The sequence below is a fragment of the Calliphora vicina genome, chromosome 3, assembly GCF_958450345.1.
Source record: "Calliphora vicina chromosome 3, idCalVici1.1, whole genome shotgun sequence".
Classification (NCBI taxonomy): Eukaryota; Metazoa; Arthropoda; class Insecta; order Diptera; family Calliphoridae; genus Calliphora; species Calliphora vicina.
Window position 1 is genome coordinate 126,061,106 of NC_088782.1, and position 23,715 is coordinate 126,084,820.

Here is a 23,715-nt window from a genome sequence, read left to right on the forward strand (position 1 = left end):
TACTTTTATTAAAAAGGTACTTTTATTAAAAAGGTACTTTTATTAAAAAGGTACTTTTATTAAAAAGGTACTTTTATTAAAAAGGTACTTTTATTAAAAAGGTACTTTTATTAAAAAGGTACTTTTATTAAAAAGGTACTTTTATTAAAAAGGTACTTTTATTAAAAAGGTACTTTTATTAAAAAGGTACTTTTATTAAAAAGGTACTTTTATTAAAAAGGTACTTTTATTAAAAAGGTACTTTTATTAAAAAGGTACTTTTATTAAAAAGGTACTTTTATTAAAAAGGTACTTTTATTAAAAAGGTACTTTTATTAAAAAGGTACTTTTATTAAAAAGGTACTTTTATTAAAAAGGTACTTTTATTAAAAAGGTACTTTTATTAAAAAGGTACTTTTATTAAAAAGGTACTTTTATTAAAAAGGTACTTTTATTAAAAAGGTACTTTTATTAAAAAGGTACTTTATTAAAAAGGTACTTTTATTAAAAAGGTACTTTTATTAAAAAGGTACTTTTATTAAAAAGGTACTTTTATTAAAAAGGTACTTTTATTAAAAAGGTACTTTTATTAAAAAGGTACTTTTATTAAAAAGGTACTTTTATTAAAAAGGTACTTTTATTAAAAAGGTACTTTTATTAAAAAGGTACTTTTATTAAAAAGGTACTTTTATTAAAAAGGTACTTTTATTAAAAAGGTACTTTTATTAAAAAGGTACTTTTATTAAAAAGGTACTTTTATTAAAAAGGTACTTTTATTAAAAAGGTACTTTTATTAAAAAGGTACTTTTATTAAAAAGGTACTTTTATTAAAAAGGTACTTTTATTAAAAAGGTACTTTTATTAAAAAGGTACTTTTATTAAAAAGGTACTTTTATTAAAAAGGTACTTTTATTAAAAAGGTACTTTTATTAAAAAGGTACTTTTATTAAAAAGGTACTTTTATTAAAAAGGTACTTTTATTAAAAAGGTACTTTTATTAAAAAGGTACTTTTACTAAAAAGGTACTTTTATTAAAAAGGTACTTTTATTAAAAAGGTACTTTTATTAAAAAGGTACTTTTATTAAAAAGGTACTTTTATTAAAAAGGTACTTTTATTAAAAAGGTACTTTTATTAAAAAGGTACTTTTATTAAAAAGGTACTTTTATTAAAAAGGTACTTTTATTAAAAAGGTACTTTTATTAAAAAGGTACTTTTATTAAAAAGGTACTTTTATTAAAAAGGTACTTCTATTAAAAAGGTACTTTTATTAAAAAGGTACTTTTATTAAAAAGGTACTTTTATTAAAAAGGTACTTTTATCAAAAAGGTACTTTTATCAAAAAGGTACTTTTATTAAAAAGGTATTTTTATTAAAAAGGTACTTTTATTAAAAAGGTACTTTTATTAAAAAGGTACTTTTATTAAAAAGGTACTTTTATTAAAAAGGTACTTTTATTAAAAAGGTACTTTTATTAAAAAGGTACTTTTATCAAAAAGGTACTTTTATTAAAAAGGTACTTTTATTAAAAAGGTACTTTTATTAAAAAGGTACTTTTATCAAAAAGGTACTTTTATTAAAAAGGTACTTTTATTAAAAAGGTACTTTTATTAAAAAGGTACTTTTATTAAAAAGGTACTTTTATTAAAAAGGTACTTTTATTAAAAAGGTACTTTTATTAAAAAGGTACTTTTATGAAAATGGTACTTTTATTAAAAAAGTACTTTTATTAAAAAGGTACTTTTTTTAAAAAAGGTACTTTTTTTAAAAAAGGTACTTTTTTTAAAAAAGGTACTTTTTTTAAAAAAGGTACTTTTTTTAAAAAAGGTACTTTTATTAAAAAGGTACTTTTATTAAAAATGTACTTTTATTAAAAATGTACTTTTATTAAAAAGGTACTTTTATTAAAAAGGTACTTTTATTAAAAAGGTACTTTTATTAAAAAGGTACTTTTATTAAAAAGGTACTTTTATTAAAAATGTACTTTTATTAAAAATGTACTTTTATTAAAAAGGTACTTTCATTGAAAAGGTACTTTTATTAAAAAGGTATTTTTTTAAATAACCTTTTTTAAAAAGGTACCTTTTCAAGAATTTTTTTAATAGAAAAGTACTTTTTATATTAAAATTTTTAATTTTGTCAAATTATTTCTCTTATTTCCTTTTCCAGCCCCCTTTTTGTCACTCCCTGTTTAGATCAAGAGTTTTGGTTTTGGTTTTAGTTTAATCTCATTTTTACTAAATTTCTATGCGTTTCATTGCTATAACTGGTCTGGTTTTAAAAGTTATTATTAGGTTTTGCCGTTTACAAAATTCTCTCAAGGGATTTTTTTCAATTCATATTTTTTTTCCATTTTTAGTTCTTTAAAAACTTAATAGGAATGTGGCATAGAAGTTTGTAGATCATAAAAATGATCTAGCCAAAAGAATGTCTGAGAATCTTAAACAGATCTTTAAGGCTGTTAGTTTTTTTCTGGCATTTTTTTGTGGGATGCTGTAGCCAACCATGTTACCAACAAGTTACCAATTATTTTTGTGTTTTTTTTTTCTTAAATATTTTAGCAGCAAACACCCAGTTAAGTTGCAGGTATTAAAACTACCGCCAATACAAGAAATTTGTTGACCTACGTTGTTGAAGCTTCTTTTTTCTGCCATCGCCCTGGCTTAAATATTATTTAAGCCGTTGTCTTTGTGGTAATATTCGTTAAAAGTGGTTGTGGTTGTTTTTTTTTTTTGAAGCCGCCAAGAATCTGGACAAAGATTTGTCTGCATCTTCTTGCATTTAGAAGGCCATGAAATGCGTGTGCGTCTGCGTATGGTCTACTGTTGTGTGTCTACTTGGTTAGTTACAAGTGGTATGTGAGTGAGTGTTTCTGTTGGTTGTTATTTAAAAAGCTATAACAACTTAAAGTGTAATAACATGTATAACAATATTGTTTTCTTGTTCTGTTTGAACGACTTGTTTTGAGATCGTTGTTGTTGTTGTTACCAGGTTAAAAATAAGTAAGAGTGTTTGTTGGTCATCTCATGCAACCACTTATGGCCAAAACCACATAAACATCATCTGCATTTGTCAGTATGAGAATTTTTAATATGTGCTTTATACAATATTTCATAGCATATGCATGTGAGAGCTTTTTTTCTATGCTTTACTACTCGTTAAGGCCATAAACTTTGGACACAAAACTAAACTAAAATAAACTAAACTGAACAGAACTAAAACTAAACTGAAAACTAAACTCTTTTATCGTCATTATCATCATCAAACATCTTTGGCCAAGAGACTCTGTGCTATACAACACCAACAGAGAAAGATCTTGAGAAAGCCAGCCAGCCAGCCAGCCAGACACAAACAAAATACAGCTCAAAGCCAACAAAACACAAGCAGAGCCCAGCCAGCAGCCACATTACACAGCTCACAACAAGTACAAGCTCAAAACACTAAACTTAACTTAAACAACAACAAAAGAGTACAAAAGTAGTAAATGAGTATGAGTGGTGGAACAAATTAAAGTTTTTTTTTTTTTGTACGAGTATCTACAACAACGACAAAGACAGCATAACTTATATGTAAAATTTGAAATTAATGAGTATAACATGACTGCGAAATGCTGTACATTTTCAAACATTAAAAAAATAAGTAATAAAGCTTATCTATATCACCAAATTATACTTCAAACAAAATTTAATAAAAAAAATTCAAAATTTTTTTTAGTTTTTTTATTTTAATTTCTTAGCGAAACAATTTTTTTTTTAGTTTTTTTAGGTAAACAAAATTAAAATTTTTTTTTTTCGAAATTGTTTCAAATTTTTTTTTTAAATTTTTTTTTTTTTTTTTAAAAGAATTTATGAAAAAAAATTTTTTTGATTAAAAAAAAATTCGGGTTAAAAAATATTTTTTCCCGATTTTGACCCATTGTAGGTCCAACTTACTATAGCCTTATTTACATCGTTGCAATGGACTTTGAAATTTCTATCATTAGATATCCATATGGTCTGTATTAATGACTAAGATATACATAAAAAATAGGCCAAAAATCAAGGTTGTCTCGGGTTTTTCCTTATAACTCAGTCATTTGTTGGCCGATTTTGCCGATAGCAATAGCAAGCGAGCCGGATAAATTCCCGATATATTGATGTATGAATCATATGAATCACTTTGTCAAATGAATAATTAATAAAAAGTAACTTTTTTTAATAAAAAAGGTACTTTTTAATGAACTTTTAATAAAAGGTACTTTTTCTTAAAAAGTACTATTTAAAATGGTACTTTTTTTCCACTGAAATTAGAATTTAAGTAAAAAGTAACTTTTTTTTTTAATAAAAAAGGTACTTTTTAATGAACTTTTAATAAAAGGTACTTTTTCTTAAAAAGTACTATTTAAAATGGTACTATTTTTCCACTGAAATTAGAATTATTTAATAATTTTTCTATTGGAAATGAGTAGCTTAAAGATTTTGAGATTTTTTATTAATATTTACATTGTTTACCCAATTGTTTACATTAGGTAAGTAATGAAATTTATAGTTTTATTACGATTTTTCTAAATTGGAAATCTAAAACTTCATTTTACAACATTTTGCTAATTTTTTTAATTTTGACATTTTTTACCTAATTGTTTACATTAGGTAAACAATTCCAAATTTATCATATTTGACCTTAAAAACAAAAATTAACATTGTTTTCGAATTTAAATCTGAGTTAGGAAAATTTACATGGTTTAACCAGTTGTTTACATTAGGTAAACAATTGATGTTTTTAAATTCAACAATATTTCGAGATTTTTTTGTAATATTTACATTGTTTACCTTAGATAATGTATTGAAATTAAGATTTTGCTACTTTGGAAATCTGATATGAGTTTTTATATTATTTTGAGATTTTTTTTAAATTTTACATTTTTTACCTAATTGTTTACATTAGGTAAACAATTCCAAATTTATCATATTTGACCATAAAAAGAAAAACTAATATTGGTTTCGAATTTAAATCGGAATTAGAAAAATTTTAAAAATTTACATTGTTTACCCAGCTGTTTACATTATGTAAACAATTGATATGTTTCCATTCAACAATATTTACATTCGGTAATGTATTGAAATTTATAGTTTTATTAATATTTCTCTAATTTGGAAATCTGATATGAGTTTTTACATTTTTTTTATGATTTTTTTTAATTTTTAAATTTTTTACCTAATTGTTTACATTAGGTAAACAATTCCAAATTAATCATATTTGACCTTAAAAAGAAAAACTAATATTGGTTTCGAATTTAAATCTGAGTTAGGAAAATTTTCCATATTTACATGGTTTAACCAGTTGTTTACATTAGGTAAACAATTGATATTTTTCCATTCAAAATATTTTGAGAATTTTTACATTGTTTACTTTGGGTAATGTATTGAAATTTATAGTTTTTTTAAGGTTTTTCTAATTTGGAAATCTGTTTGGAGTTTTTACATTATTTTGTGATTTTTTTTAATTTTTCCATTTTTTAGCTAATTGTTTACATTAGGTAAACAATTCCATATTTGCCATATTTGTCAACAAAAACTAAAACTAACATTGGTTTTGAATTTAAAACGTAGTTAGGAAAATTTTCCATATTTACATTGTTTACCCACTTGTTTACATTAGGTAAACAATTGATGTTTTTACATTCAACAATATTTCAAGTCAAAAATTATAGTTTTAAATGATTTACTTAAGGTAAACAATTGATTTGATTTAACAATTTCTTAACTAATCATTAAAAATTGCTAATATTTCTTTTATTCCTCAAAGTTACTGCAGTGATTATGTTTGTCGTTCATATTAAATGACTTTCCTTTTTAAAGTAGCGCTCTCATTTGATTTTTTGTCTACAACTTCAATAATAATCATGGAACAACAACAAAGTCATGAAAAAAAAAAATTGAAACAGAAATAAAAATCAAACTAAAAGCTGTTTGTTTGTGTTTTGCGGCTTTTGGCATACGAATTTGGCCACAAACTTTAAATATAAAAACAGTCAGTCAGTCGTTAGCGTTTAAAGCGTAAGGTTCGATAACTCTTAAAAAATAGAAACGAAAATACTACACGGTTTTAAAAAACAAACAAACAAATTTGAAAATTAATTAAAAAACTAAAAAAACGAAATATAAAAAGAAACAAATTAAAAACATCAATTAATACGTTTTGAAAAATAATAATAAATAAAAGGTGGGTTTAAAGAAGTTTAAAAAAATCTTAATTAAAAATCAAAAATTAAATTAAAATTTAAGTATTTTGTCTAGAATTAAAATCTGTTTAAATTTTTATTTGAATTTCTTTAGGCAAATTCAATAAACCAGTCATACAATTATTATTTTTATGAGTTCATTTATTGCTTATCTTATTGTTGGTCTATTAAATGTTTAAACAACATTTCATTTATTCAATTAAACTCTAAATAATAGACATTATTTTCAAACACTTTTAACAGTTTTTTTGTTTGTTATTTAAAAGCCTATAAGTGCATTCAAAACACTCTGCAACAACTTAATTAAAAAAATCAACAAATAGAGAGAGAAAAACCGAGAGCCAGAGCTCACAAAAAAAAACGCACAAATAAATAACTATTATGCAGTTTTTTTTTTTAGTTTTTGTTTAAATAAATGCATTTCTTTTCCTGAGTGTGTTACAACACTGAACAGTACAACAACAAAAAAGCTTCAAAACTGCATCACTTTATTACAAATCATGTATTCGAATTTTTGTTATTGCTTTTTGCTGCTAAAATAAAACCACGTTAATAAATTTTAAACAATGTGCATGTGTGTTGTTATACATTATTTTTTTTTTGGAATTTGTTGGGTTTTTTTTTGGGGTCTATGGCTTTAATTTCAAAACTTTTTTTGAACAAAACGTTAGTGTGTCATTGAGATTTTCGCTTTTGTTTTTATGGTTTATTTCATCATCGCCATCATCATTAAGCCAAGCAGGCAGCCAGTACCAAACGACTTCATTATCATCATCTTTCCATTCCATCATTTATTCTCATTATAAACCAGCAAAAAAAAAAACGTTATTAAAAAATAGCAACAATCAGAAAATAAAAACAGATTCCAAACAAGACCAGATATCGTAATAAAAACACTTTTAACAGATTTTTCCTATATTTTATCTAATGTAAAAATATAATTTTTCAATTGAAATATTGTTGAATGTAAAAACATCAATTGTTTACCTAATGTAAACAACTGGGTAAACAATGTAAATATGGACAAATGTCCTTACCTCCGTTTTAAATTCAAAACTAATTTTAGTTTTTCTGTTTCTGGTCAAATGTAGCAAATTTGGAATTGTTTACCTAATGTAAACAATTAGGTAAAAAATTTAAAAATAAAAAAAAATCCAAAATGTGGTAAAAACTCATTTTAGATTTCCAAATTAGAAAAATCTTAATATAACTATAAATTTTCTATTGTTTACCTCATGTAAACAATTGGGTAAACAATGTAAATATTGAAAAACACTCAAAACTTTATTCTAAAATACATTTAAAGGTTTAAACTATGAATAACATCAGTAAAAGTAAGAATTTTAATTGTTTACCTGATGTAAACAAAGAGGTAAACAATGTAAATTTCATAAAATTCTCAAAAAGTTTAATTAACTCATTTCAAATCTAAAACAATGTAAACGAAACTAAAATTTTCTATTGTTTACCTCATGTAAACAATTGGGTAAATAATGTAAATATTGAAAAACACTCAAAAACTTGTTCTAAAATACATTTAACATTTTAAAACTATGAATAATCCCAGCAAATGTAAGAATTTTAATTGTTTACCTGATGTAAACAATGAGGTAAACAATGTAAATTTCATAAAATTCTCAAAAAGTTTAAATAACTCATTTCAAATCTAAAGAAATATAAAAAAATGTCAATGAAACTAAAATTTTCTATTGTTTACCTCATGTAAACAATTGGGTAAACAATGTAAATATTGAAAAACACTCAAAACTTTATTCTAAAACACATTTAACAATTTAAAACTATGAATTATACCAGCAAATGTAAGAATTTTAATTGTTTACCTGATGTAAACAAAGAGGTAAACAATGTAAATTTCATAAAATTCTCAAAAAGTTTAAAAAACTCATTTCAAATCTAAAAAAATATAAAAAAGTGCCAACGAAACTAAAATTTTAATTGTTTACCTGATGTAAACAATTGCGTAAACAATGTAAATATTGAAAAATATTAAAAAAATTGTTCTAAAACATATTAAAAAATTTAAAACTATGAATAACACCAGTAAAATTAAGAATTTTAATTGTTTACCTGATGTAAACAATGTGGTAAACAATGTAATTTTTTTAAAATTCTTAATAAGTTTAAGTAACTCATTTAAAAACTAAATAAATGTAAAATATATCAATAAAATTAAATTTTTATTTAGTTTACCTCATGTAAACAATTGGGTAAACAATGTAAATATTGAAAAACTCTCAAAAATTTAAAACACATTTTTAAATTAAAAACAATGAATAATCCCAGTAAACAATATACATTATTTACATCATGTCAACAATTGATTATTTAAGGAATCCGAAAAAAATGTTATGCATTTTGTTCTTACTTTACTTTGAAAATTCATTATTTACACAATGTCAACAATTGAATTATTAAGAAATCATAAAGAAACTATATGAAATTTGTTATTAACATAATTTTTTGTTAATTTTATGTTATTTACCTTGAAAATACATTGTTTACATCATGTTAACATTTGGAATTTTAATGCAACTTAAAGAAATTTTGTTAAACTGCTTGATTTTATAATGATTTTATATTATTTACTACAAATATACATTGTTTACATCATGTCAACAACTAAACTTTAAGTAATTATTAAGAATAGTTCTTAAATACTTCGATTTTATGAAGATTTTGTATTATTTACCTCAAAAATATATTGTTTACATGATGTCAACAATTATACTTTAAGTGATTAATAAGAATGTTTGTTAAATTCTTCGATTTTATGTAGATTTTATATTGTTTACCTCAAAAATACATTGTTTACATGATGTCAACAATTGATTTTATAAGGAATTTTAAAGAAATTAAATGAAATTTGTTTTAAATTTAAAGATTTTTTATCATTTACCTCAAAAATATATTGTTTACATCGTGTCAACATTTCGAATTTTAAGGAATATTAAAGAAATTTCATGCATCTGCTTGATTTTATAAAGATTTGATATTATTTACCCCTAATATACATTGGTTACATGATGTCAACAATTGAATTTATAAGGAATTATAAAGAAATTTTATGAAATTTGTTATTAACATTTTTAAGTTATTTACCTTGCCAATATTTATAATTGTAAGGCAAATTAATGAAATTTCTTGTAACTGCTTGATTTTATAAAAATTTTATATTATTTATCACAAATATACATTGTTTACATTATGTCAACAATTAGATTTTAAGAAATTATTATGAATATTTCTTAAATTCTTCGATTTTATGACAATTTTATATTATTTACGTTGTTTTTAGATGACAACAATAGTTTTTTAAGTTGTTTACCTCATGTAAACAATTGTGTAAATATTTAACAAACTCTCAAAATTTCACTAAACGAGTTTTAAAAAGTGAAACTAGAATGTAAAACTAAAATTTTGTATTGTTTACCTAACGTAAACAATTGGGTAAACAATGTAATTTTTTTAAAATTCTCAAAATGATTTAGAAACTTATTTAAAAGTTTCAAAATATAGAAATCTTAATAAAACTAAAAATTAAAATTGTTTACCTTATGTAAACAATTGGATAAACAAAGTAAATATTTCAAAAAATTCTTGAAATATGAATGAAAAGTGTTTTAAATTAAATTTTTTAATTGCTTATCTAAAGTAAACAGTAAACTAGTCCCCTTATTCTTAGTGAAATTTGCTCTTTACCTTGGATAGCAAAAAAAGTATAGTTTTCTAACCTCTTCTTTTTTCAATTTTACGTTGCTGCTTAACCTTTGTTTAGTGAAACTGACCCTTTATAACTGCTAAATGTTGAGTTATTTATTATTCTAGTTTTTTTTTTGTTTTTATAAGTATTTTTCTGCAAATCTGACTTTGTTTAATTTTAATTAACACTCTAAAGTAAATTTAACTTTTACCTAAAAGACTTTCTATTTTATTGTTCTTCTTTATTTTATATTTTCCGCTTAAAAATTTGCACTTTAGCTTAAAATAAACAGAAACTTTAAGGAAATTTCCTCAAAAAAGTGATAATTTTTAATTTTCAAAATCAAATGTGTGAAAAGAAGCTACAATAAATTCTTGGTATTAACAAATTTATAAAGTTTTTTTTTTTTTTTTTTTTGCTGAATAATTAACACACAGATGAGGTTAATTAAATTCAAAAAAAAAAAACTCACACACATTTTGCGGAAAAATCCACACATTGTAAGCCAAGTTAACATAGAAAAACATACATAAAACTTCAAACATACATATGAGTACATTTAGGCCTTATGTTTTGAGATGTTATTACACCATCACACAGCAAGTCAGACAGACAGAAGGACGGACAGCCAAACATAACCATGAATGGTTGGTTGGTTGGCTGACTGGCTAAGTGTCTGTCTGTCTAGTTTAGCTGTCAGCCTGGTCTTTATTTAGTTAGCTACAAGCAACACATATGGCCAAAATTGTTTTTCTTTTTCTAGTCTACTCTAAAGTGTAGGCCAAGTTATGGGAAACCAAATTCGAGGTTTCGCATGATCTATGATTTTGAGACACTCTCATACACAAAAACCCCCCCAAAAAAAAAAAACACAAAAACATGGAGGAGTTACAAATCAGTTGTATTTTGTCTATTGTTTTGGTTTGTCTGTTTTGCTATTACGTTAAACATATAAGGCTAATAATGTTATGGCTAACAAAAAAAAAAAAAATCAGCTACTGTAACAAATTTTCTGTCATGCTTCATCATTTTGGGCCACATTTGTTGGCAGTGCTGTCAATTGTTATAAAATTAAATAGCTTAAAAGGAAATATCAAAAATCATTAAAATCTTAAGTTCTTAAATTTGTAAAAAATACCTTAAAATAATTAACAACAACAAATTGTTATAGCAATCGTTAGACTTCTTGGAAAACAATTTGTTTAAAAGCCTAGTTTTAACACCAAATATTTTAAAATTTCCACATTAAACAACATATTTCGGATTTTAAGTTTTGAAACAAACTGTTTTAAGAGAAAAAACCAAAAATAAAGACAAAACTAATTAAAATTTTTGTTTTTTCTCAACTTTAGACATTGTTTACATGATGTCAACAATTGTTTTTTAAAGGAATCTTAAAGAATTTTCATGAAATTATTTCTTACCTCCAAAATACATTGTTTTTCACGATGTTAACAATTGTTATTTGAGGGAATCCTTAAGAAAATTTTATCAAATTTGTTCACAACATAATGGTTTATATTGTTTACCTCAAAAATACATGGTTTACATCATGTCAAGAATTGATTATTTAAGGAAATATAAAGAAATTTTATAGATTTTAGGTTATTTACCTCGAAAATTCATTGTTTACACAATGTCAACAATTGATTTTTTAGGAATTCTAAAGAAATTTAATGAAATTTGTTTTAAATATAAAGATTCTTTATCAATACCTCAAAAATACATGCTTTACATCATGTCAACCTTTAGAATTTTGAGGAATCTTAAAGAAAATTCATGAAACTCCATTATTTTATAAATATTTTATATTATTTACCCCAAATATAAATTGTTTACATCATGTCAACAATTAAACTTTAAGTAAGTATTAAGAATAGTTCCTAAATTCTTAGATTTTATGAAGAAATTTTATTGTTTACCTCAAAAATACATTGTTTACATGATGTCAACAATTGATTTTTTTTAGGAATTGTAAAGAAATTTTATGAAATTTCTTCTTAACATAATGATTTTATGTTATTTACCTTGAAAATACATTGTTTACATCATGTTAACAATTAAACTTTAAGTAAGTATTAAGAATAGTTCCTAAATTCTTAGATTTTATGAAGAAATTATATTGTTTACCTCAAAAATACATTGTTTACATGATGTCAACAATCGATTTTTGAAGGAATCCTAAAGAAATTGAATGAAATTTGTTTTAAATATGAAGATTTTTTTATCATTTACCTCAAAAATACATTGTTTACATAATGTCAACAATTGATTTTGTTAAGAAACTTAAGGAAATTTCCTTAAATTTGTATTAACATAAAGATTTTATGTTATTTACCTTGAAAATTCATTATTTACATCATGTCAACAAAGAAACTTTAAGTAATTATTAAGAATAGTTTTTAAATTCCAAGATTTTCTATTATTTACCTTAAAAATACATTGTTTACATGATGTAAACAATTGATTATTTAAGGAATTGTAAAGAAATTAAATGAAATTTGTTTTAAATACAAAGATTTTTTATAAATTACCTCAAAATTACTTTGTTTACATCATGTCAACATATAGAATTTTAAGCAATCTTAAAGAAATTTCATGTAACTGCTTGATTTTACAAAGATTTAATATTATTTACCTCAAATATACATTGTTTACATCATGTCAACAATGAAACTTTAAGGAATTATTAAGAATATTTCATAAATTCTTCGATTTTGTAAAGATTTTGTATTATTAAATCAAAAATATATTGTTTACATCATGTAAACAATTGATTTTTTTGAGAAACTTAAAGAAATTTCCTTAAATTTGATTTAAATATAAAGATTTAATATTATTTACCTCAAAAATACATTGTTTACATCATGTCAACAATGAAACTTTAAATAATTATTAAGAATAGATCTTAAATTCCAAGATTTTATGATAGATTTTATATTGTTTACCTCAAAAATACATTGTTTACATGATGTCAACAATTGATTTTTTTATTTGTTCTTAACATAATGATTTTATGTTATTTAACTTACAAATACATTGTTTACACAATGTCAACAATAGAATTTGTAAGAAATCCTATAGAATTTTTTCTTAAATTCCAAGATTTTATATTATTTACCCCAAATATACATTGTTTACATGAAGTCAACAATTAAACTCTATGTAATTATTAAAAATACTTTTTAAATTCTTTGATTTTATGAAGATTTTATATTATTTACCCCAAATATACATTGTTTACATCAAAGCTATTATTTAAATAGCTTTTAATGAAGTTTCCATTCAACATTTTTTTGTTCCTATCCCCTAGGAACCAATCACGTAACTAGTGCTGTGTCTATTCTCTAACCCTTAAACCTATTTTTACTTAACTTATATTTTAAGAAGAAATTACAACCTGTTGGCTTAATTGTTTCCATTCAATTTCCGTTGGAAAACCCCGGTTCTATGAAAAAGAATTGCAATTGCTAAAAACAAACACTTCAATAAAAAAGTTATTGTTCTTTTTGAAAAAAAACCAACATTTGATTTGTTTTAAATTGAATGCCAACAAAAAAAAACTAAAGTGTTTGTTTTCGCACTTGTTTTTTTATTATTTGTTTGTTAAATTCAATGAACATGACTTTAATGATTAAAGCTTCAAAATTTATGATGACGAGGTAATAAAAACTGCTAGACAGTCCTTAAAAAAAACATCATTAATTTGAAAAAAAACAAACTAAATTTATTTCAAAATTTAATAGCTAAAGTTTTAAAATCATTATCACTGTATATTTTGTGTTAATTTTTATTTAAAATATTTCATTGAACTTGTCTGCCAGCCATTCATTCAGTCCATTTAGTTTGACTGTCTGTCTGACAGTGTGGAAATGCAAAATTAAACAAAATACGAAAAAATATATGAAAAAACGAAACTTATTTGAAAACCAATGTTAAGTCTGATTTTTATGGTTTTATTCTTTTCCTGATTGATGTGGTTTTAATGGTTGGTTTTGTTGAGTGTTTTTGCTTTCATTTTATTAAATATTTTTGTTGTAAATGTATGATTTATTGTATAAATCATCACTAGACGTTATATTCTACACTTATCCTCATATATATCTAGTCAGGGAAATAATAATAGGTACAATTCTATAAAATTGTTTCCACTTTTCAAAAATATTTACCTTGAAAATACAATGTTTACACAATAACAGAAATTGTTATTTAAAGGACAAATAAAGAAAATTCAATTAACTTCCCGATTTGATAAATATTTTTCATTATTTATCTCAAAACTACATTGTTTACATCATGTCAACAACTGATTTTCAAAGAAATTTTATTAAATTAGTTCAAAACAGATTTATTGTTATTTACCTTGAAAATACATTGTTTACTTGATGTCAACAATTGTAATTTTAGAAAAATAAAGTAAATTCTTTTAAATCATTGATTTTATATTATTTACCTCAAAAATACATTGTTTACATCATGTCAACAATTGATTTTTTATAAATACATTGTTTACATCATGTCAACAATTGATTTTTTAAGGAATCCTTAAAAAATATCATGAAAATTGTTTTTAATATGAAGATTTTATATTATTTACCTCAAAAATTCATAGTTTACATCATGTAAACAATTAAACTTTTAGTGATTTATATGAAAATTTCTTAAATTCTCAGATTTTTTGAAGATTTTTTATTATTTGCCTCAAAAATACATTGTTTACATCATGTCAACAATTGATTTTTTAAGGAATCCTCAAAATCTGTCATAAAATTTGATTTTAATATGAAGATTTTATATTATTTACCTCAAAAATACATTGTTTACATCATGTCAACAATTGAACGTTAAATAATTCATATGAAAATTTCTTAAATTCTAAGTTTTTATGAAGATGTTTTATTATTTACTTCAAAAATACATTGTTTACATCATGTAAACAATTGATTTTTAAAGAAATCCACAAAACCTGTCATGGAATTTGTTTTTAATATGAAGATTTTTTATTATTTACCTCAAAAATACCTCAAAAATATCATGAAAATTGTTTTAATTATTCAGATTTTATATTATTTACATCAAAAATATATTGTTTACATCATGTCAATAATTAAACTTTAAGTATTTTATAAGAAAATTTCTTAAATTCTAAGATTTTTTGAAGATTTTTTATTATTTACCTCAAAAATACATTGTTTACATCATGTCAACAATTGATTTTTTAAGGAATCCTTAAAAAGTATCATGAAAATTGTTTTAATTATTCAGATTTTATATTATTTACATCAAAAATATATTGTTTACATCATGTCAACAATTGAACGTTAAATAATTCATATGAAAATTTCTTAAATTCTAAGTTTTTATGATGATTTTTTATTATTTACCTCAAAAATACATTGTTTACATCATGTAAACAATTGATTTTTAAAGGAATCCTCAAAAAATATCATGAAAATTGTTTTTAATATGAAAATTTTATATTATTTACATCAAAAATACATTGTTTACATCATGTAAACATTGAACGTTAAATAATTCATATGAAAATTTCTTAAATTCTACGTTTTTATGAAGATTTTATATTATTTACCTCAAAAATACATTGTTTACATCATGTCAACAATTAAACTTTAAGTGATTAATATAAAAATTTCTGAAATTCTAAGATTTTATGAAGTTTGTTTATTATTTACCTCAAAAATACATTGTTTACATCATGTAAACAATTGATTTTTAAAGGAATCCTCAAAAAATATCATGAAAATTGTTTTTAATATGAAAATTTTATATTATTTACATCAAAAATACATTGTTTACATCATGTAAACAATTGAACGTTAAATAATTCATATGAAAATTTCTTAAATTCTAAGTTTTTATGAAGATTTTTTATTATTTACCTTAAAAATACATTGTTTACATCATGTCAACAATTGATTTTTTAAGGAATCCTCAAAAATATCATGAAAATTGTTTTTAATATTAAGATTTTATATTATTTACCACAAAACTACATTGTTTACATCATGTCAACAATTGATTTTTTAAGGAATCCTTAAAAAATATCATGAAAATTGTTTTTAATATGATGATTTTATATTATTTACCTCAAAATTACATTGTTTACATCATGTCAACAATTGATTTTTAAAGAAATCCTACAGAAATTTTATGAAATTTGTTGCTAACATAAAGATTTTATATTAATTATCTCAAAAATACTTTCTTTACATCATGTCAACAATTGTTTAAGACATTTTAAAATAATCATATTATATATCATTAAAGAGGTCATTGTGTCTACTTTTCAAATGTATATAAATTATTTCAATACTTTAACAATAATAAAAGATTTTAGTGAGAAAACCTTAAAAACACAAAAAATAAAGTCACTTTACATTCAAAAGTTACTTTTTCAACCCTTAAATTGTCAATAAAGGAAAGACTGAAAAAGTCATATTATATATCATTGAAAAGGACATTGTCGCTACTTTCTAAACATGTATAAATTATTTCAATACTTCAACACTTCTAAAAAACTTTTGTTAAAAAACTTAATTACAAAAACTAAAAGGTCCTCTTACAGAGCAACGTTGCTTTTGTAACCATAAATTTGTCTATTAGGAAAACTAGAAAGAGGTCATATTATATATCATTGTAAAGGAAATTCTGTTTATTTTTTAAGCATGTATAAATTATTGTCATACTAAAACAAATTTAAAAAAATTTTGTTAAAAAACTGTAGAGTCACATCTAGAAAAATGTTACATTTTCAATCATTAATTTGTTTATAAAAGAAAGAGCGAGAAAGTCATATTATATATCAGTGGATAGGAAATTGTGTCTACTTTCTAAACTTGTACAAATTATTTCCATACTTAAACAATTCTAAAAGACTTTTGTGTAAAAACCATAATTATACAAAATATAAAGTTACTTTCGCTACAAATGTTATTATTTCAACCATAAATTTTGTATATAAAGGAAAGAGTTAGAAAGCGATATTATATATTATTGTAAAGGAAATTGTGTCTACTTTTCAAATATATATAAATAATTTCAATACTTCAACAATATTAAGGAAATATTATTAAAATCTTCAATTACAAAAAAACTAGTTTAGAGTGAGAAATATCACTTTTGAAACCACTAATTTGTATTTAAAGGAAAGAGCAAGGAAGTCCTATTATATATCATTGAAGAGGATATGGTCTCTACTTTCTAATCGTGTTTAAATTATTTCCATATTTAAAAAATTTTAAAATAATTTGTTGCAAAACCTTAATAATACAAAATATAAAATAAATTTTCATTCAATAGTTACTTTTTCAACCCTTAAATTTTGTCTATAAATAAAAGATTGAGAAAGTCTTATTATATATCACTGAAAAGGATATTGTCTCTAGTTTTCAAACATGTATAAATTATTTCCATACTTAAACAATTGTAAAATAATTTTGTTGAAAAACCTTAAAAACACAAAATATAAAGTCACTTTACAAACAAAAGTTACTTTTTTTAAACCTTAAATTGTCTCTAAAGAAAAAAGCTAGAAAGTCATATTATATATCACTGAAAAGGACATTGTCTCTAGTTTTCAAACATGTATAAATTATTTCCATACTTAAACAATTTTAAAATAATTTTGTTGAAAAACCTTAATAACATATAAAAATATAAAGTCACTTTACAAACAAAAGTCACTTTCAAACCTTATATTGTCTATAAAGAAAAGAGCTAGAAAGTCATATTATATATCATTGAAAAGGACATTGTCCCTAATTTCCCAACAAGTATAAATTATTTCAATACTTAAAAAATTTTTGTTAAAATTTACAAAATTTTTAAAAGCCTCTTTACCTCGAAGTGCTAATTTTGCAATCATAAATTTATGTATGTATAAGTGAAAGAGTTAGAAATATTATATATCATTGTAAAGGAAATTGTGTCTATTTTCCAAAACTGTTGAAATTATTTTCATATATGAAAAATCATTAAAGACTTTTGTGAAAAGTTCAAAAAAAAAAACATTTTCATTAAATATCTAAACAAGTTTTGGCTGGATTTTTATATATAATATAAATCAAGAAGTAAGGAATTTATATAGCCTTTATTTTAAAATAAATTTCAAATTTTTTTTTAAGGATTTTCAATTTATTTCTTGCTTTTTCATATAAAACTATAAACTGTACTTATTTCTATTAAACTAAGTGTAGAAACTATATGTAAATAGTTGTTTTTTTTTTCTCAAACTAAAGCCAAACAATTAAAGCCATAAAACATCAACATGCAAAATTTACCACAAAAATAAAAGTTTTACGAAAAACCTATAAAAAATCAACCCAACAACAACAAATTAATAAGTGAAAACCAAAAACAAAAACTGAAAAAAAAACTATTGGAAAACTGCAACATAATAAATATTTGTACTGGTAACTCAGAAAAAACAATACACAATACAAGGAAAACAAAATAAATTTTCTTTTGTGGGTTTTATTTTTTTTTGTTAATTTTTTGTTTAATGCTTTTAAATTTAAACGTAAACGCTGCTAACCGGAAAATTGTTGCACAGCACATTTTCCGCAACAATTGCAACTGCAACTTACACACAGCACTTACACTTTAACTTACATAAATAATAATAATCAAAAAAAAAAATAAATAAATGAAACAATCAACAATTTACCGCCACCCAGAAACAGGCAGCAGGCAGGCCAGCCAGCACTTTTCTACCGTGTCAAAAAAAAAAAACTCAGGAAAAACTAAAATAAAGTTTTAGTTTAAGGGTGTAGGGGTAAATGTGTGCGTGTTATATATAAATGCATGTATGTAAGAGTATGAGAGTAAAAGTGTTTTTGTTTACAATAAAAAAAGTTTACTTTTTGTATTAAACAAATAAGGAAATTAAACGTAATTGCAGCTTTTAGCAAGAGACTTTTTAGAAACTAAAAGCACATGTTGGGTTTACAACTACAAAACAAAAAAAGAATTACTGGAAAAAGAAGAAAAAAGTAGCCAGGTTATTGGTAAAGAAACCCCAAAAAATAATCCCATAATTTCCAAAAATTTGCCCAATGGGACCACTTTTGGTCCGATTCTTATATTATAAATCAAATAGGCTAAATCCGAAATTTATTTCAATTGAATTCTGCAGTAAAAAGGAAACATGAATTTCAAGCCATATGTTTTTTGTTTGAAAAATATACATTTTCTTCAAATATTTTTAAAATTTAAACATAAATACATTTACATTCAAGTCAAATTCCAACAAAATATTGAATTTTTGGGGCTTTGGTGCTTATTGGGAATCAAAGTTTTGTTCATTAAAATATCATATCGCAATGAAATATTTTACGTCCCTATATCTTTTCATAGGAAAAAACATAAGAATTTTCGTATCCAAAATATAAATTTTGCTCATAAAGTCTACATTTGGTGCGGGATATGAGAATACTATAAATGATTTGCAATACTGTGTAAAAAACAAAGTTTATTTTTTATTCAAACAAACAATTTCTTCTATAGAACAATTCCGGTGTTACATAAATGTCAATATAACAATTTTTTTTATCGAAAAATGTCAGTATAACAGTTTCTTCTATACAAAAATGCAGTATAACAGTTATTTCTATGGAAAAATTTTTATACTGACATTTAGATAAAAATTTCTGTTCTTTTAGATAAAAATGTCTGTATAACAGTTCTTTCTGTATAAAAATATCACTATAACAGTTCAGTCTATGAATAAATGTTATTAGAACAATTTCTTCTATAGAAAAATATCAGTATAACAGTTCTATCTATGGAAAAATGTCAGTATTACGGTTTCTTTTATATAAATATGTCAGTATAACAGTATGTTCTATAGAAAATGTCAGTATAACAGTTCTTTCTATAGAAAAAGTATATCAGTTTTTTCTATGGGAAAATGTCAGTATAACAGTTTCTTTTATATAAAAACGTCAGTATAACAGTTTCTTCTATAGAAAAATATAAGTATAACAGTACTTTCTATGGAAAAATGTCAGTATAACAGTTTCTTTTATATAAAAACGTCAGTATAACAGTTTCTATAGAAAAATGTCAGTATAACAGTTCTTTCTATGGAAGAATGTAAGTATAACAGTTTCTTTTATATAAAAATGTCAGTATTACGGTTTCTTTTATATAAAAATGTCAGTATAACAGTTTCTTCTATAGAAAATGTCAGTATAACAGTTCTTTCTATAGAAAAATGTAAGTATATATCAGTTTTTTCTATGGGAAAATGTCAGTATAATGTTTCTTTTATATAAAAACGTCAGTATAACAGTTTCTTCTATAGAAAAATATCAGTATAACAGTACTTTCTATGGATAAATGTCAGTATAACAGTTTCTTTTATATAAAAATGTCAATATAACAGTTTCTTCTATAGAAAAATGTCAGTATAACAGTTCTTTCTATGGAAGAATGTCAGTATAACAGTTTATTTTATATAAAAATGTCAGTATAACAGTTTCTTCTATAGAAAAATGTCAGTATAACAGTTTCTTTTATATAAAAATGTCAGTATAACAGTTTCTTCTATAGAAAAATGTCAGTATAACAGTTTCTTTTATATAAAAATGTCAGTATAACAGTTTCTTCTATAGGAAAATGTCAGTATAACACTTCTTTTATATAAAAATGTCAGTATAACAGTTTCTTCTATAGGAAAATGTCAGTATAACACTTCTTTTATATAAAAATGTCAGTATAACAGATTCTTCTATAGACAAATTTCAGTATAACAGTTTCTTTTATAGTAAAATGTCAGTATAACGGTCTCTTTTATATGAAAATGTCAGTATAACAGTTCTTTCTATGGAAAAATGTTAGTATAACAGTTTCTTCTATAGAAAACTGTCAGTATAACGGTTTCTATATAAAAATGTCAGTATAATAGTTTCTTTTATATAAAAACGTCAGTATAACAGTTTCTTCTATAGAAAATGTCAGTATAACAGTTCTTTCTATGGAAGAATGTCAGTATAACAGTTTCTTTTATATAAAAACGTCAGTATAACAGTTTCTATAGAAAAATGTCAGTATAACAGTTCTTTCTATGGAAGAATGTAAGTATAACAGTTTCGTTTATATAAAAATGTCTGTATTACGGTTTCTTTTATATAAAAATGTCAGTATAACAGTTTCTTCTATAGAAAAATATCAGTATAACAGTACTTTCTATGGATAAATGTCAGTATAACAGTTTCTTTTATATAAAAATGTCAATATAACAGTTTCTTTTATATAAAAATGTCAGTATAACAGTTCTTTCTATGGAAGAATGACAGTATAACAGTTTATTTTATATAAAAATGTCAGTATAACAGTTTCTTCTATAGAAAAATGTCAGTATAACAGTTTCTTTTATATAAAAACGTCAGTATAACAGTTTCTTCTGTAGAAAAATGTCAGTATAACAGTTCTTTCTATGGAAGAATGTCAGTATAACAGTTTCTTTTATATAAAAATGTCAGTATAACAGTTTATTTTATATAAAAATGTCAGTATAACAGTTTCTTCTATAGAAAAATGTCAGTATAACAGTTTCTTCTATATAAAAACGTCAGTATAACAGTTTCTTCTATAGGAAAATGTCAGTATAACACTTCTTTTATATAAAAATGTCAGTATAACAGTTCCTTTTATATAAAAACGTCAATATAACAGTTTCTTCTATATAAAAACGTCAGTATAACAGTTTCTTCTATAGGAAAATGTCAGTATAACACTTCTTTTATATAAAAATGTCAGTATAACAGATTCTATAGACAAATTTCAGTATAACAGTTTCTTTTATAGTAAAATGTCAGTATAACGGTCTCAATTTGTTCTATAGAAAAACTCAGTATTACAGTTTGTTCTATAGAAAATATTCAGTATAACAGTTTTTTATAGAAAATTCTATGTATAACAGTTTATTCTATAGAAAAATGTCGGTAAAACAGTTTTTCTATACAATAATTTAAGTATTAAATTTCAGTATAACAGTTTTATTTATAGAAAATTCTATGTTTAAGTGATTATGCTGTAAAAAAAATGTCTTCTATAGAAAATGTTCTATATATAGAGTTTTATCTATAGAAAAACTTTATTACATCTGTATTTTCAATATTTCCTTTTCTTGCCACCACCATCTGGCATCACTTTGAATTTATTTGTTCAGTTTTCTTTGAAATTTTAAGGTTATTTATTATGCCTGCTATTATTAATGTTAATTTTGGTCTAAACTTTGTTTAAATGTTTCAATTATGCTCAATTTAAGCAATTGTTCAGCTATAAACAATTTATGCATAAAAAAACTTAAATGTAATTTTATGAATAATGTTAAAATGAAAAATAATGTTGAAAAGAAATGATTGAACGATTTTGTCAATTCAATTAGTAACACTTTGAGAAACGCAATAAAACAATTCGTAATTATTTTTTTTTTATAAAAATAAAAAACAAGGCTCTTTCTTACCCAGTGATATTAATAATATTATGAGTAGTTTGGAGTTATTTAAGACAATTGTTTAATCAGAGTATTTAGTTGTGGTTGTTTAGTTGTGTTTTTATTTTAATGTGGAAAATTTACTTTCACTTTTTTATGATTTTCTTTTGTTTTCTGCATAAATGACTTAAAATGACTGACGCTAAGAAAAGAAACAAAAAAAAAAAACAAAACTAAAATTATTGCTTGTTTTACCCCCTCTCCCTCTGCTCATTTAAGTAAATTTTGTTGTTGTTGCTAGTCTCTGGCTCTTCTATGTAATTTGCTACACCAAATATGTATGTAAGTACGTATGTTTGTTGGCAAGTAATAGCAGTAGTTGTTATTGTTGTTGTCTAATGTACTGTTATTTTTTTTTTTAATTTAAAGAGTGAGAGTAATTGAGTCTGAGTACTTTACTCATATTCGGCACATTGTTGCAGTTGTTACCATTTGTGATGTATGCATTTTGTTTTAACTAATGTTGTTGTTATTTTTATTAATTTATTTGCGTTAATTTGTTGTTTATGGCTTGTTTATTGATATTGTTGTTGTTCTTGTGTTTATTATTATTATTATTAGTTGTGTCTGTTTGTGCCTGCTTTTGATTATCTCTGTCTGTCTGCATGGTCGGTCACCTTGTTCGTTGTTGGCGATTTAAATGTTTCAAACGCCAAAATTGTAATGAAATGAATGAAAATGTAAAAATATTTTTAATTATTTTGGTCACGTTTGACTTGGTTTTGAAAAAAATAAAAATAATAATACATAGATAAAATAAAAAGAGTTGACTTGGCTTTACTTGTTTTCTACGAATTTGTTTAAAAATAAATTAACAAAAATGGGGACATCTTTTGGGTGTTGTTGTTTATATGTTGAATTTGCAGAAAAATTTCAATTTCATACACACACAATTTCTATTTTAGTTAATTAGGAAAAAAATAGTTAAAAAATACCTAAAAAAGAGTAATTTAAATAAATGAGAATTTTATGAACTAGAAAGAAAGGGAAAAAATGAAAGTGTTATACTATTTCACTTTCAATAGAAAAAATTGTAATACTCCAAAAACTTTAAGTCAAACAAGAAGTAGAAATTAAGAAATTAATTTTGTAAAACAAATTGTGTATAAATGATTTTTATAGAAAACTTGGTTTAAACAAATTTGTGTATAACAGTTTTTTCTATAGAACAACTTCTGTATAATAGTTTTTCTATAGAAAAATTTTTGTATAAAAGTATTTTCTATACAAAAAATAGTGTATAAAAGTTTTATCTATAGAAAAATTAGTGTATAAC

The 23,715-nt window shown here is 23.1% G+C and overlaps 2 protein-coding genes across 2 annotated transcripts in view; one reads left to right on the forward strand and one right to left on the reverse strand.

The window, feature by feature from the left end:
* Positions 1-23,715, reverse strand: part of dysc (dyschronic) — a 126,410-nt gene that overhangs the window by 16,411 nt on the left and 86,284 nt on the right. The gene's annotated exons all lie outside the window — the stretch shown is intronic.
* LOC135953564 (uncharacterized) overlaps positions 6,004-23,715 on the forward strand; it is a 29,021-nt gene continuing 11,309 nt past the window's right edge. The window contains exon 1 of the mRNA XM_065503512.1: positions 6,004-6,179. The gene's annotated coding sequence lies outside the window, so the exon portion shown is untranslated. The remainder of the gene's footprint in view (positions 6,180-23,715) is intronic.